The 15329-nt window shown below is 48.1% G+C and overlaps 1 protein-coding gene across 2 annotated transcripts in view; it reads left to right on the plus strand.

Annotated features, from left to right (window-relative positions):
- Nucleotides 1-14895, plus strand: part of ETV7 (ETS variant transcription factor 7) — a 38536-nt gene extending 23641 nt beyond the window's left edge. The window contains exons 9-10 of one of the 2 annotated variants that reach the window (XR_013416482.1): nucleotides 10131-10262; nucleotides 13124-13531. The gene's annotated coding sequence lies outside the window, so the exon portion shown is untranslated. Of the gene's footprint in view, nucleotides 1-10130; nucleotides 10263-13123 lie in introns of both variants that reach the window. The other variant, XM_078000257.1, reaches the window with a different exon arrangement.
- The last annotated feature ends 434 nt before the right edge of the window (nucleotides 14896-15329 follow it).

The raw sequence follows: 15329 nt of genomic DNA on the forward strand, positions 1-15329 counted from the left end.
GAACTTGCGACCTCAGGTGATCCTCTTGCCTCAGCCTCCCAAAGTGCTGGGATTACAGGCGTGAGCCACTGTCCAGTCGATGTTTCTTAAGTGTTTGCTATGTGCCAGGCCTTGTGCTAAGGGCCTCTCGGATATCTTATCTCATTTAATTCACTCGGCACCTCCCTCGGGCTTGAAGGTGAGGACACTGAGGGAGAGGCCTGCGGAGCTGGCCTGCCTCTCCAGAACCCAGGGCTTCGACCTGTTTTCTTTCAGCACCTCTGACTGTATGTGGGCGCTTCTTAACCAGGCCCCGGCCCCACCTGTCTGCTCGTGGCATCTTCACTGAATAGTCCATTTCACTTGGCCCAGCCCCCTCATCCTCAGTTTTCAGTGACTATGGCCCAGTGAAGACTGCCCCCCGTACCCCCGTACCTGTGGCTTCCTATGCTCCTGTCCCTGTATCTGCTGTGGGACTTTGGGCAAGGTGTTCCGCCTCTCTGGGGCCTCAGGTTTCTCGTCTGTAAAATGGGGCTCCTTCTCCTCACCTGACCTCCGCGGTGTCAGAAAGCTTCCATAAGGCCATACTTGTGAAATGCTTAATGTTTGCCTGCTCTGGGGGGAGGGCTTAACCTGTGTTAGCTGAGACATCTCTGCAGACCAAAAGCTGCTCTGAAGCATGAAAACACCTCGGTCCAGTGGGTCAGCTTCTCCCTCTGTGCCCCAGCCCCAAGTACTCACTGGGGCCTCCTGAGGGCCAGAGCCTCTGTCCTTGCAAGCCCTCAGGTAAAGCTCGGGGAGGAGAAGGGAGTATTTTCATTTAACCAAGAATAGAACTCCCTGGATTCACATCTTCTTTCTCAGAAGGAGGAAACTACCTCAGCCTCTTGCCCCCAGCCAGTCAGGAAATCCCCCTGTCTCTGCTGGAGCCTGCACTGGCCTTGAGTCACTGCAGAGAAGTTCTTGATAAGGACTCTTGGATTTTGGGGCTCAAAGCTGTGATAGCTCACAAGCAGGGAAACTCCAGGCTTAGTCTCATTTGGAACCCTCGATGGTCCTCACCAGCAGGGGACAGGCAGGTGGCTTTGGAAAAAGGATCCATGGGAAAATGCTTTGCCCCTTTCACTTTCCCTCTGAGACTGTTCCGGCTCCTTGACTTTGCTCTGGGATGAGCCCATGCACCATGGCCTCTCTTATCACCTCCTCAACCCAGAGCTGCATACCTGGCCCGGGAGGGACTGTCGAAATCAATTTATTCAGGCCCTCATTTTACAGAGAAGGGAACTGAGGCCAGAGAGAAGTGACTTGCCCAAGATCACATGGCCCAGCCCAGCTTCCTGGCTCCTGAAGCCACCTCATTTCCTCACCTCGGCATTGTGGTTGGGTCCAGGATGAAGCGGGAGGATGGATTCCTAGATCACTTCTTTCAGTTGTAAGTGGTGTTTTGCCTGCTGGTGGGTTGACGGATGTCAACAGCTACATTTCCCAGGGATGAGGCCTTAACTCAGGTGATGAGTCTCACCCAGCACGGAGACCATCAGGGCCAGGGATGGGCTACCAGGAGAGCAAGCGTGAACCACTGCCAGAGATCCCGACTCCGGAACTCTGCACTCAGCCCTGGGGCCATGCCACCTTTTCTCCATCTCCCCAGGGAGATCAGGCCCTGGGCTGGGGATGGGCCCCTGGGTGCCAGGAATAAAGGGGTTCATTCAGGCCTTCCTTCTACAAACTTTAATTGAATACCTGCTATGTACCGGGTAGCAGGTGAGGCATTGCGTTTATATCCATTTTTCATACAATTAAAGTCCTGAAAAGTGGCAGGTCATTGAAAATGACATATGTCAAAGTGGACTTCTCACAAATAATTTTTTTTTTTTGAGGTGGAGTTTTGCTCTGTCACCCAGACTGGAGTGCAGTAATGCAATCTCAGCTCACCACAACCTCCGACTCCCGGGTTCAAGCGATTCTTCTGCCTCAGCCTCCTGAGTAGCTGGGATTACAGGCACCCGCCACCACACCAGCTAATTTTTGTATTTTTAGTAGAGACAGGGTTTCACTGTGTTGGTCAGGCTGGTCTCGAACTCCTGACCTCAGGTGATCCGCCTGCCTCAGCCTCTTAAAGTGTTGATTACAGGTGTGAGCCACTGTGCCTGGCCAACAAAGAATTTTAAAAAGCAGGAAATACATTCTCATGGTTCAAAAAAGTAGCCAGTGCTCTCTTTTTGTCAGATTACATTACAGTTAAAGAATTGACAATAAAGACAATTGATAAAGAATTAATGAAAAAATAAGTATAATAAGAAGTTCATTAATGAAACAAATGATACCAGTCACTGTCTTGGTCCAGTTGAGCCATTTATAGCATGAACCCATGAGCATGAGCTCTGGTCTTCATCTTCTCTATTCGGTGCATTCTTGCCTAGAAAGGCTTTTTCCCTCATAGGAAAGTTCCAGATCTAGCACTTGATTTAATCCTGGTGGCTCTGCTGGGTCTTGGGCTCTTACTGCAGGAAGCCTGGGCTGATGCCGGGGACCCATCCTCTTTGTCCCAGAGGATCCCAGGGTGACAGTCTTCCTTGGCTCCCTCCTCTGGTCCCACAGTGTTAGTGATCCACATTTTCTACTCAAATGTTCTCACAAAAGGTTTGTAGAGACACACAGAAAACACGGACCTTTACAGACCAAGGGCCTGTACCGCAGAAATGTCCAGATCTGGTGGTAAATGGGAGGGCAGTGTGGGCTCAGAGGGAGCCTGCCGAATGCTGGTGTCAGGGCCCCGCGCTGCTGGCGAGCTCCCTCAGTGAGACCTCGGCCCTCAAAGGACCTCAGCAGGAACTAAGCCACCAATGGGACAGCCCTAGAACCTGAGTGAGGAGTTTAAAGCAGGTTGTTCTGAAACCAGTATATGCAACTCAGAAATATTTTAATCGTGATCTTGATTTTTTAAAGTCCAAAATTCTTGTGAGTTACTTGCTCATATACCGGGGATGGGGAGTGATGGTGAGTAAACAAAGGGGAATAGGGCCCTGGCTTGGAAAGTTTGTACAGAAGTAGGGGAAACAGAGGTAGCAGATGAGCAAACCATTGCAGTCCCCAGGGAGAGATGACGTGAGAAGTGCACCCACTGGGGACAGTACTGGACAAAGTGGTGCCGGTGAATTCGGCTTGAGAGGCACCAGGGAGCGTTTCCCTCCGGAGAATCACAGGTTTCTGCCCTCTTTTTCCAACTTCCCTTTTGGAGGGCTGAGGTCTAGAAGCACAGCGGGGCTGTGGGCCTTCCGATCCTTGAGGGGTCAGGGAGACTGCACGGGAAATGGGATTCTGGGCTGTGGGCTTCTCTCCACGGAAAGGCCTGCAGTTTATTTTACTTTATTTTATTTTTGAGACGGAGTCTCGCTCTGTCGCCCAGGCTGGAGTGCAGTGGCCGGATCTCAGCTCACTGCAAGCTCCGCCTCCCGGGTTCCCGCCATTCTCCTGCCTCAGCCTCCCGGTTAGCTGGGACTACAGGCGCCCGCCACCTCGCCCGGCTGGTTTTTTGTATTTTTTTAGTGGAGACGGGGTTTCACCGTGTTAGTCAGGATGGTCTCGATCTCCTGACCTCGTGATCCGCCCGTCTCGGCCTCCCAAAGTGCTGGGATTACAGGCTTGAGCCACCGCGCCCGGCCAAGGCCTGCAGTTTAAAACCATGTCCACTAGGTGGTGCAAAAGCCTCTTTTTGTGTTAGTGTGGGGCCGGGCGGTGGCTGGCTGCATGTTCTGTGGACAGCAAGCCTGCCGTCTCTCACGGGGAGGTGTACTCTCCAGCTCAGGCATGCTCTGTAAGTAGACATCCAGGCCCTGCTTGAACACCTCCAGTGACGGGGAACTCACACCTCCAGGGGACAAAGTAAGTAGCAGGGGTGGGGGTGGAATTGAGGGGCACCAAAAAGCCAACTGTCCGTTGATAGTGTCGGCCTCCTCTCCTAACCCACAGGACACTGGTTTCTGCAATTCCTATTTTCCCAGTCTCTTTATTGGGAATAACTTCTTATCTCCTCTTCTTATGATCGCTTTATCCTTGAGTAGTTTGTCAGCAGGGGCCTGGATGAGGCCTCTTTCAGATCTGGGACATCTGCTAGGGGCGTGTCAAAGCCTCTCTACCCTCACCCTACCCATGTAGACCTGATTAGGAATCAAAAAGACTGGCCGGGTGCAGTGGCTCACGCCTGTAATCCCAGCACTTTGGGAGGCCGAGGCAGGCAGATTACGAGGTCAAGAGATCGAGACCATCCTGGCCAACATGGTGAAACTCCGTCTGTACTAAAAATACAAAAATTAGCTGAGCATGGTGGCACATGCCTGTAGTCCCAGCTATTTGGGAGGCTGAGGCAGGAGAATCACTTGAACCCGGGAGGTGGAGGCAGTGAGTTGAGATCACACCACTGCACTCCAGCCTGGCATTAGAGTGAGACTCCGTCTCAAAAGGAAAAAAAAAAAAAAGGACTGAGGCTTCCTTAATTTTCTGCTGGCTTTAGTTACACTACCCTTCTAGGCCTCACTTTTCACTTTTGTAAAATGAAAGACAACATCCTTTGCCCTGCTTAGCACATGGAGTTGTTGAGAAATTTCAAATGAAATAATGCATTCATTTAGTTAGCATTCATCGAGCACCTACTGTAGGTTAAGCACTGTCTAGAAACAGGAATATCGTGGTGACCAGGACAGATAAATAAACAAATCAAAACAGAATGTAATGGCAGGTGGTGATATGTGCTGTGAAGGAAAATAAAATAGAATCAAGTGAGAGCGGCCAAATTTAAATTGAGCTGTTGGAGATGTAAAAACGTGTAAGTAGGAACAAGTCAGCTTTATCTATGTCATTTTCTCCCCTGTAGTCTGTCTGTCCCCTTTCTTTCTTTCTTTTTTCTTTTCTTTTCTTTTTTTTTTGAGACTGAGTTTCACTCTTTTTGCCCAGGCTGGAGCGCAATGGCGCAATCTCGGCTCACCGCAACCTCCACCTCCCGGATTCAGGCGGTTCTCCCACCTCAGCCTCCTGAGTAGCTGGGATTACAGGTGTGCGCCATCACGCCTGGCTAATTTTTGTATTTTTAGTAGAGACAGGGTTTCTCCATGTTGGTCAGGCTGGTCTTGAATTCTCGACCTCAGGTGATCTGCCCACCTCGGCCTCCCAAAGTGCTGTGATTATAGGTGTAAGCCACTGCGCCCGGCCTGTCCATCCCCTTTCTATTTAACCTGCAGGTCACACCATGAAAGATGGACACTGTTGTTAGTTTGTTATGTGCAATCCAATGCAATCTTAATGGATATGAATAACGTAGACAGGCTGGGAGGAGAAGACCACCTTGGCCTAGAGCTCCCCTCTCCCATCCTCTTCCTTTGGGGGAGCCATCAGCTAAGACCACTGAGATCATAAAGTCTCCTGAATAGACCTCAGCTCTCCAGATCCGGCCTATCTAAACATCCCAATTCAAGGAAGCACGGTGTATTACTGAAAGTGCTCTGGCTGGAAAGCCCCAGAGTTCTAAACATGGCTCTTAAAATTCCAGCAATTCTGAGCAGGAAGAGATTTCCCCTCAGTCACATGATCATATGCTCCAGCCAGTGACAAGCTCAGGTTCTTGACCTGTGGTGTGGGATGGGGAGTACATATCAGATTCTTAGGGGACAGCTGATTGTGGGTGGCTGACCGTGGCGTGCAAATCTCTAGAGAGCTTCTAAAGCACCAACAAAGGCACTTTCTTCTCCACCACCCCCACGAGCGTCAGTGAACTGACCCAGTTTTAGGGCTTTAGGGATGGGGAAACTGAACACCAGGCGGACCTGGAGAGTCTGGGATTCTGGACTTTCAGCCAGGGACCCTTCCAATCTTAGGGACAGAATATGCCAACTCTAGCCCTCTGCAAACTCTAAAGTGATTTGCAATAAGAACATTATTTTTTTCCTGATTGACCAGTGAGTAATTTACCAAGCTGGGTCTTGATCAGCCACCAAAAGGAAAAAGGGCCTATGACAAAGCAGGAGACCTGAACTGGGCATGGTGGCATGCGCCTGTAGTCCCAGCTACTCGGGAGGCTGAGGCAGGAGAATGGCGTAAACCCGGGAGGCGGAGCTTGCAGTGAGCTGAGATCTGGCCACTGCATTCCAGCCTGGGCAACAGAGCGAGACTCTGTCTAAAAAAAAAAGAAAAGAAAATAATAAAACAAAAAATAGATAAATTGAATTCCATCAAAATTAAAAGCCTTTGTGCTTCATAAGACACCATCAAGAAAGCAAAAAAAAAAAAGCACCACAGGATGGAGAAAATATCTCCAAATTATGTATCTGATAAGAGAATTGTATACAGGACTGATAAAGAGTTCCTACAACTCAATAATAAAAAGACAAATAGCCCCAAATTGGGCAAAGGACATGAATAGAGATTTTTCCCAAGAAGATACACAAATAACCAACAAGCACATGAAGAAATGCTAACATCATTGTATTAGTCCGTTTTTACGCTGCTGATAAAGACATACCCAAGACTGGGTAATTTATAAAGAAAAGAGATTTAATTGACTCACAGTTCCACATGGCTGGGGAGGCCTCACAATCATGGCAGAACACAAGGAGGAGCAAGTCACAACCTACATGGTGGCAGGGGAGAGAGAGCCTATGCAGGGAAACTCCTTTTTATAAAATTATGTGGTCTCGTGAGACTTATTCACAATCATGAGAACAGCACGGGAGAGACCTGCCCCCATGATTCAATTACCTCCCACTGGGTCCCTCCCACAACATGTGGGAATTGTGGGAGCTACAATTCAAGATGAGAATTGGCGGGGGTTCAGGGGGACACAGTCAAACCACAATAATCATTAATCATTAGGGAAATTAAGAACAAACTACCATGAGATACTACTTCTCGCTCACTAAGATTGTTAGGGAAACAGAAGCATAGGAGAGCCACAGTGACATCATTTTAAAATCAACTCCATCTTAAAAGTATCAAGGCACGTTCCTTGCTAGTCATGACTCATGGTCCTAAGATGTTTACAGTTGAGGAAACACCTTAAAAATACCTGCAAGGACACACTCCTACAATAACAAAAAATCCAGATGTCCCACTATCCTTAACAAGATATGCTTTTAAGATGACTATAGTCATGCTTTGATGTACTTATGCACTAAAATGCCAAGGATAACTTTCTTTACATCAACAAAGTACTAAATTTTATCATGCTGTCAGCCCACTCACACATAGACATAATTTATCTTAGCTTTTACATAGATGAGACTCCTGTATGAGAAAAGTTTAAGACAGAGATGGCATGTTCCTCCTCTTGCTTTCTGAGGATGCCCTATTCTGTAACTGAGTAGCTTTCAATAAACTATCCTCTCTCTGTACTTTGTAACTTGCCTTGAATTCCTTCCTGTGTGAGATCCAGCAATCCTCTCTTGGGGTCTGGATTGAGACTCTTTTTCTGGCAACAGCAGAGCTATAATTTAAAAAAAAAAAAAAAAAAAAAAAGATGGACATTAACAAGTGTTGGAGAGGATGTGGAGAAGTTAGAACCCTCATACATTACTGGTGAGAACATAAAATGATGCAGCTGCTGTGGCAAACAGCTTAGCAATTTCTCAAAAAGCTAAAATAGAGTTACCATATGACCCAGCAATCCTGCTTCTAACTATATACCTGAGAAAATTAAAAACATATGTCCACATAAAAACTTGTACACAAATGTTCACAGTAGCATTATTTGTAGTTGCCAAAATGAAAACAACCCAAATGTCCATTAACTGCTGAATGGATAAACAAAATGTGATCTATCCACACAATGGAACATTATGCAGTCATGAAAAAGGAATAAAGTTCTAACACATGCTGTAACACGGGTGAACCTTGAAGAAATAGTGTTGAGTGTAAGGAGCCAGTCACAACATGTGCTTGTATGATTCCATTTATATGAAATGTCCAGAGAGGCAAATCCACCCAGCCAGATGGGAGATTAATGGTTGACTGGGGTTGGGGGTGAGAGGGCCTGGGAAGGGACTGGTAACGGATATGGGATTTCTTTCCAGGGGTATGAGAATGCTCTGGAAGTGGGCAGTGGTGGTGATTAATGCACATCTCTGTGAATATACTAAAACCCACAGAATTGTATACTTTTAAAGAGTGAATTTTAGCCAGGCATGGTGGCTCATGCCTGTAATCCCAGCACTTTGGGAGGCCGAGGCAGGTGGATTGCTAAAGGCCAGGAGTTCAAAACCAGCCTGACCAACATGACAAAACCCCATTTCTCCTAAAATCACAAAAATTAGCTGGGTGTGGTGGCACATGCCTCCAGTTAAAGCTACATCAGGAGGCTGAGGCACGGAATTGCTTGAACACAAGAGGCAGAGGTTTCAGGGAGCCAAGATCATGCCACTGCACTTCAGCCTGGGTGACAGAGTGAAAAAAAGAGAGTGAACTTTATGGCATGTGAATGAGATCCCAGTGGAGTTATTATTAAAAAAACAAAAACAAATTTATGAGCAAACAGAGGCTCTGCATAGAGCGGCAGCTCCCCCAAAGAGGGCAGCAAATCAGGGGGACTTTCCTAGGCCTGGCAAAGTGGGATGTAGCATGAGGATTAAGAACCCAGGCTTTGAATCTGACGGTTGTGGGTTTGAATCCTGCTTCCATGTCTCATGAACTGTGGAATGTTGGAAAATGGACTCAATCTCTCTGAACCTCACAATTGTAACATGAGAATAACTCCTACTTTGTGAAGTTCTTATGAGGGTTAACTTCTTGGTAGCTTTGAATATTCAGTAAATGATAGGTAGTTTTATCATTTTTTTTTCTCTGGAAAAAAGAAGGAAAGGAGTCTCTGGAAGGTGACTTTGACCTTGGACTGAAGATGGAAAGAATAGGCCCAGTTTAAATAAGTACAAATAGATTTCAGGTTCTAGCATGTGCTAGAGGGATATGGAAGACCCTCTCCAGGCATGGTGGGTGGTCAGTAGGGGTTCAGGGACGGTGACTGGAGGCAGAAAAAGTACAGACACTCAGCCTCCCGCTAGGCTGCCAGGTCTGTGGGTTAGAACTGGATGCTCTGGTATTCAAGTTTTCTGCCAGGAGAAAAATGAGGTAAGTTATTACCATCGCGTTTTGTTGCCACAACTTTTCCCCTCACTCTCAGAAAGGAGCTGGGAGCTCCTCTGCAGTCTCACATCAGATATTAAGTGTGAGCCCAGATCAGCCCAGGCTGTCCTCAGCTGAGCTGCTGAGTCTGCGTTCGGATGAACAGCAGCTGGCCTGCTAGACCCAGCATCTCAGTGGGGCTGGCTGTTTTCTTCTCGTCAATATTTGATTCTTGTGGAATAACAGATGATTTTTATTTCATTCTTTGTGCCTCTGCTTAGTTTTCACATTGTCTAAAGGGACGAGGTATCTAATTAAAGTGCTATTGGGAAAACCGTAATAAGCGTGATTCATGCCCGTGTTGCCCTTTGTCTAGACTTTTCTTTCTCTTATCTTGCATGGCTGCCTCCGTCAAGATAAAGCATATTTGTGAGCTGCATCAGTCACGGTTCAGCTGGAGGAAACCACAGCAGCTAATTTTAGCGGGAAAGGCATCAGGGGTTTACAAAGTCATTGGAAGAGGGGAGGAGCGGGTTCCCGGTGGGGCTCCTGGGATGAGCCGGAACCTCAGCACCGCAGCAGTGAGGCGGCCGCCGGGAACCAGCCGCGCATGGAGGCGTATCAGCACGCGAGCCTTGCTGGAACGCGCAGCTTCTCCTTGACCTTGCTTGTTCAGCAGCACGGGATCCGCAGGCAAATGCCCTCACCTCACTTCCTGGGTGAGGAATCCCAAGACAGTTGACAACACATCCAGGTCCAATTTTTTTTTCCTCACTTGGAGCACTTGAGAGGGAACCCGGGCCAGGGCGTCGAATTGTCAGATCCTAATTCACATCAGAAACTCCAGCTGCTAAGGGGCCAGGGGAGTTTACTTTTCAGTTTTCCCGCCTCTGAGGGAGAAAAAGGGCCTTTGATGGTGTGGTCCAAGCCAACCCACCAGGACCTTACGTCAAGATTTTAACATGTACTTTGGTTCAGTACTTACTTGAGATAACTGACAATCCTTTTATTTTTGTCTGTATAAAAACTATATTTGCGGTGTGAAGTGACTTCCTCCTGTCTGTGGCGTCTGTAAGTTGACCTCTGAAGTCCTGTCTGTGAACACAGGTGCCCTCAAAAGCTGGAGAAGCGGCTTCCTGTGGAGCAGTCCTGGAATCGGCTCCCGGCATGTGGCATTGGTGGGTGCTGACATCAACAGTTTCCTTTTCCCCGCGAGGTGAGAAGGGTCTGTGTGCCATAGGAAGACAGGGCTTCCACGTATTCTCTTGGTTATAATGAGCACTTCCAGGAGGAAACAATAGAATTTGTAAGTGGATTTTTTTTCCCCCAATAAAGAATCTGCTGCTCAGGAACAAACTCAGAGGCCAAGAAGCATTTGAGGAGATGCTTAACTTCACTGTGAAAGAAAGGCAAATCACATCCAGCACGGTGGCTCATGCCTGTAATCCCAGCACTTTGGGAGGCCAAGACAGGAGGATTGCTTGAGGCCAGGGGTTGGAGACCAGCCTGGGTAACATAGCAAGACCCTGCCTCTACCAAAATAATAGTAATAATAATAAAAAGAAAGAAAGAAGGAAAGAAGGAAAGAAAGGAAGGAAAGGAAGGAAAGAAAGGAAAGGAAAGAGAAAGGAAAGAAAGGAAGGCTGATTAAGACAAGAGTGGCTCATCTGATGGACAGCAATGAACAGGCTCCACAGTGTCCACAGTGAGTGTGAGGGTGAAGAAGCAGCCACACTCATTGACACAGCTGGTGGTGGAAAGAGGCACGCACTTTTGGAAGGGAATTCAGCAGGGCCTACCCAGGTTGTAAGTGTGTCTCCCTTGTGACCCAGACATTCTGTTTCTGAGAATACAACTTTCACAAAACTTCTCACATATGTGCAGACATATATTTATAGAGATGTTCTCTGGAGCACTGGTTATTCTTACAAAACATGGGGAAAATCCAAAGGTCTAGCAATGGGGTTTGGGTAAGTAAATACAGTGGAAAACCCTGCAGCTCACTTAAAGAGAAGATCTGCAAGAACTGATGGGGAAGGACGCGTGATGCCTCTGCAGGTGCAAGGCTGGGGCTCCTGGACCATCTGCCAAGTGGTGATGCTGCCCTGTCTGTGAACATGTAGAGCTGGTAAAATGGATGATGATTCAGAGAACATGGCACAGCAAGGCATAGTTGCTTTTGTTATATAAGATAATTTCTATAAATTATTTCAAGGAATTAGACTAAAATTATGGGATATCCTCTAGTCTGTATCTCTTCCATATGTCATGAGAATTTTACTTACCTCTCAAGTGCCCCAAGATAAAAAAAAAATTGGACTTGGATGTGTTGTCAACTGTCTTGGGATTACAAAAGGGAGGAGCATTGCCTTGGGGAGAGAGGCAGTGAGTGATCTTGCTGGGGACAAGCTGATTTGGGTTCACCTGCTTGTCCCCTTACCCTATCCCTGTCTGCCTAAGCTGGAGTGGGAATAGGGGCTGCAAGTTCCACTCCAACTTTGCAAGGTTTCAAAGAGAAAAGTCATCAGCGGAAGGTTGAGAAGTTCATGTGGGTGAAATGCAATTATTCCTAGTGTCCCCTTCTGTGGAAACCCGCCTTCCTGAGAAGTGATGGTCTCTTGGAGTTCTGAACCGCTTCCCTCACTAAGTTTTAAAAAAGATTTGGGACTTGGAAGAGAGAAGGGAGTCTTCCCCACTCTGTGACCAAAAGCTCCCTTAGGATAATGTTTTTTGGGAACTGCCACCACCACTGGAACAAAATACAACACCACTAACAACAAACAAGCCAGGCCAGTAGCTCGCGCCTGTAATCTGAGGTGAGGGAAGCTGAGGTGAGGCGAGTGGATCACTTGAGCTCAGGATTTCAAAACCAGCCTGGGCAACATGGCAAAACCTATCTCTACCAAAAATTTAAAAAATTCGTGGCTGGGCACAGTGGCTCATGCCTGTAATCCCAGCACTTTGGGAGGCCGAGGTAGGCAGATCACAAGGTCAAGAGATTGGTACCATCATGGCCAACAGGGTGAGACCCTGTCTCTACTAAAATACAAGAAATTAGCTGGGCGTGGTGGTGCATGCCTATAGTCCCAGCTACTCAGGAGGCTGAGGCAGGAGGACCGCTTGAACCCAGGAGGTGGAGGTTGCAGTGAGCCGAGATCGTGCCATTGTACTCCAGCCTGGGTGACAGAGCAAGTCTCCATCTCAAAAAAAAAAAAAAAAAAAAAAAAAAAATCTTGGTATAGTGGTGCTTGCCTGTAGCCCCAGCTACTTGAGAGGCTGAGGTGAGGGGAGGTTGAGGCTGCATGAGGTGTGATGATGCCACTGCACTCCAGTCTGGGCAACAGAGTGAGACCCTGTATTAAAAGAAAAAAAAGAGGAATAATATAATGCTATGTGCATAGAAAAAATATCCTGGAAGAGCTTTTTCTAAACAGTGGCTATTCCTAGGCAGGAAAGTGGCAAACAAGAATCACCGTAACAAAACCCTCAGTGGCCATCGCTAAAGTGTGGAGCCTCTGGTGTTGTAAATGAGACACAGGCATGTACTAATCGTTGCAGTACAACAGCCTGGCTCCCCGCAAGCTGTTTCGACAGGCTGTCTGCTCCTGCTTTGATAAGACCAAAGTCTGTCTTGGACAGCCCATTTTCTGGTTAATGGGGTGTTCTTATCAACTGAGAGGACTGTCACCCGCTAATGCAAGGGCCCGCCCCTTCCCTGAAATATGGCTCCTTCCCTGAAATACAGCCCCTTCCTGCCTGGGCCTCGTGCCTGAGATCCCGCCATCTGATCATACTTCCTGGGAATTGCAGTTTGTTGAGCTCAGAGGGCCTGGCCCTCAAGTTTCACCTTGTGGGCAACCTCTGTGCGTGGAAACGTGGTCTCACCCTGGACTTGAAGGTCAGAGCTGACTCAGAACAAAAGTCACCAAGGGTAGGAAAAAGGGCAAGGAGGTGCTTTAGGGATCAGCCTCGGCATTGTTTTTACATTTTTTACTTCAAGATTAATTATTTTACATCATTTTATTTGCTTATTTTTTAGGGCCACAAAGGGAACACTTTTGAGAGTGACAGGATGGAAGATCTTCAGGCTCTGCCATCGGCCTGGCATCCACCCCTTCAGCAGGACAGTCAGGACGATCAAAGTCAGTGCTCCTGAGGGCCCCTGCCCGCCAGCAGGAAGGGGGACACTCCGGTTGACAGGCAGCTCAACCACGAGCCTGAGCGAGCTGGGTGGGGGCTTCAGGACCTGGAGACCCAGTCTGCTGCGTGGCTGGGTGTGAGAGAGAGAGTGTTAGTTTCCTGGGGTGCTGTAACAAATTACCACAAACTTGAGGACTTAAAACAATGGACATTAATCGTCTCACAGGAGGTCCACAATCAAGCAGAGATTGATTCCCTCTGGGCACTCTGACAGGGAGTCCCTTCTCTGTGTCTCTCCCAGCCCCTGGCCTCTGGGGTTGGCGGGCAGACCTTGGCATGCCTTGGTTTGTGGCTGCATCACTCCCATCCCTGCCCCCATCTTCATGTGGCCATCTTCCCCCTGTGTGTTTCTGTGAACCTCAGGTCTCCTCCTGCCTTTTTTTTCAGGACCACTCTCACTGGATTTATGCCCCCTCCAAATCCCGGATGATCTCATCTTGAAATCCTTAATTATGTCTGTGAAGACCCTTTTTTTCCCAATCAGGTCACATTCACAGGTTCTGAGCATTAGGATTTGGACATATCCTATTGGAGCCGTTCTTCCGGCCATGACCGAGAGGGACCCGACACAGCTGAGCCCAGTTGCTGCTCTCCTTCCCTCAAGCTACGGTGATTAATTAGTCATGGCTGTGGCGTGATGGCGGCCAACCTCTCCTTGCCTAACCTTTCATGTAACCTCGTATCTGTAAAAGAGGTCCCAGCTCCAGAGGCCTCAATTACATCCTTTTGATGCAGGGCAGGTGAACCTAATATTGAGGCTTAGCCCAGGAAGGTTCTTGGCTCTGCCCCAGAAATAATCCAAAGTCAAGCTGGTGGTGTTAAAACAGCAAATTTTATTGAAGCGACAGTGTACATCACCGGCAGAGGTCCTGCTCCCTGCAGAGCAGGGCTACCCCATTGGCAGCGTTCCCAGAGCAGCAGCTGAGAGGCAGGACTGCATTTATATTTATACCCACTTGCATTATATGCAAATTAAGGGGCAGATTATGTAGAAATTTCTAGAAAAAGAATGGTAACTTCTAGGTCACCAGGTAGTTGTCATGGAAAGGGGCAGTAACTTCCGGGTGTTGCCATGGCAATGGTAAACTGACATGGCGCACTGATGGGCGTGTCTTATGGAAAGCGGCTTCGCTCTGTCCTGGTTTTACCTAGTCCACAATTTGGCCTGGCGTCCAAGCCCCGCCTTGGCAGTTGAATCCTGACTCCTAGGACTCAACTTACTGTCAGTCAGTTCACACCTGGCTGGAGGGTGGATATAATGGGGCCCATTTGCAGAAGAAACTGTGATGCTCAATGGAAAGAGAAGTAGATGGGCATTTGGGGCAGACAGTTAACTCCTTCTGGAATCCTCTCTCCTCCTCTGTGCTCATAGTCATTCCCAGGCCTGTGCTGGTGGGGAAATCCCTCCACATTCCCCAAGTGTCAGGGCTTGAACTGGATTTGCTCAGTCTCCAGAGAGCTGGAGCCACAGCTTCACTGTGAGAGAGGAGGCCTGGCCGTGCAGCTGGAGTTTCTCTGTGATACTGAGAGGGCCCAATGTGTGAAACCCAGAGTGGATGGGAAGGAATCTTTCTGTGAGGAAGAGTGACCTGGAAACTATCACTGTGGCAGGTACTCCTGGAATCAAACAGCCTTTGACAAAAAGGGCCTGTTTCTATAATTTACCTGGTTGGGGACGGAGTCAGAGAAACACTGGTAACTAATTTTCTTTTTTTCTTTCAGACCAAATCTCGCTCTGTCACCCAGGCTGGAGTGCAATGGCACCATCTTGGCTCACCGCAACCTCCGCCTCCAGTGATTCTCCTGCTTCAGCCTCCCAGGTAGCTGGGATTACAGGCGCCTGCCACCATGCCCGGCTAATTTATTTTTTGGTATTTTTAGTAGAGACAGAGTTTCAACATGTTGGCCAGGCTAGTCTCGAACTCCTGACCTCAGGTGATCTGCCCACCTCAGCCTCCCAAAGTGCTGGGATTACAGGCGTGAGCCACTGCACCTGGCCTGTGTAAGAATTTTTTGGGAATATACATGCAGGAGTGGAATTGCTG

Source organism: Macaca mulatta, chromosome 4, assembly GCF_049350105.2.
Source record: "Macaca mulatta isolate MMU2019108-1 chromosome 4, T2T-MMU8v2.0, whole genome shotgun sequence".
In the NCBI taxonomy this organism is placed as follows: domain Eukaryota; kingdom Metazoa; phylum Chordata; class Mammalia; order Primates; family Cercopithecidae; genus Macaca; species Macaca mulatta.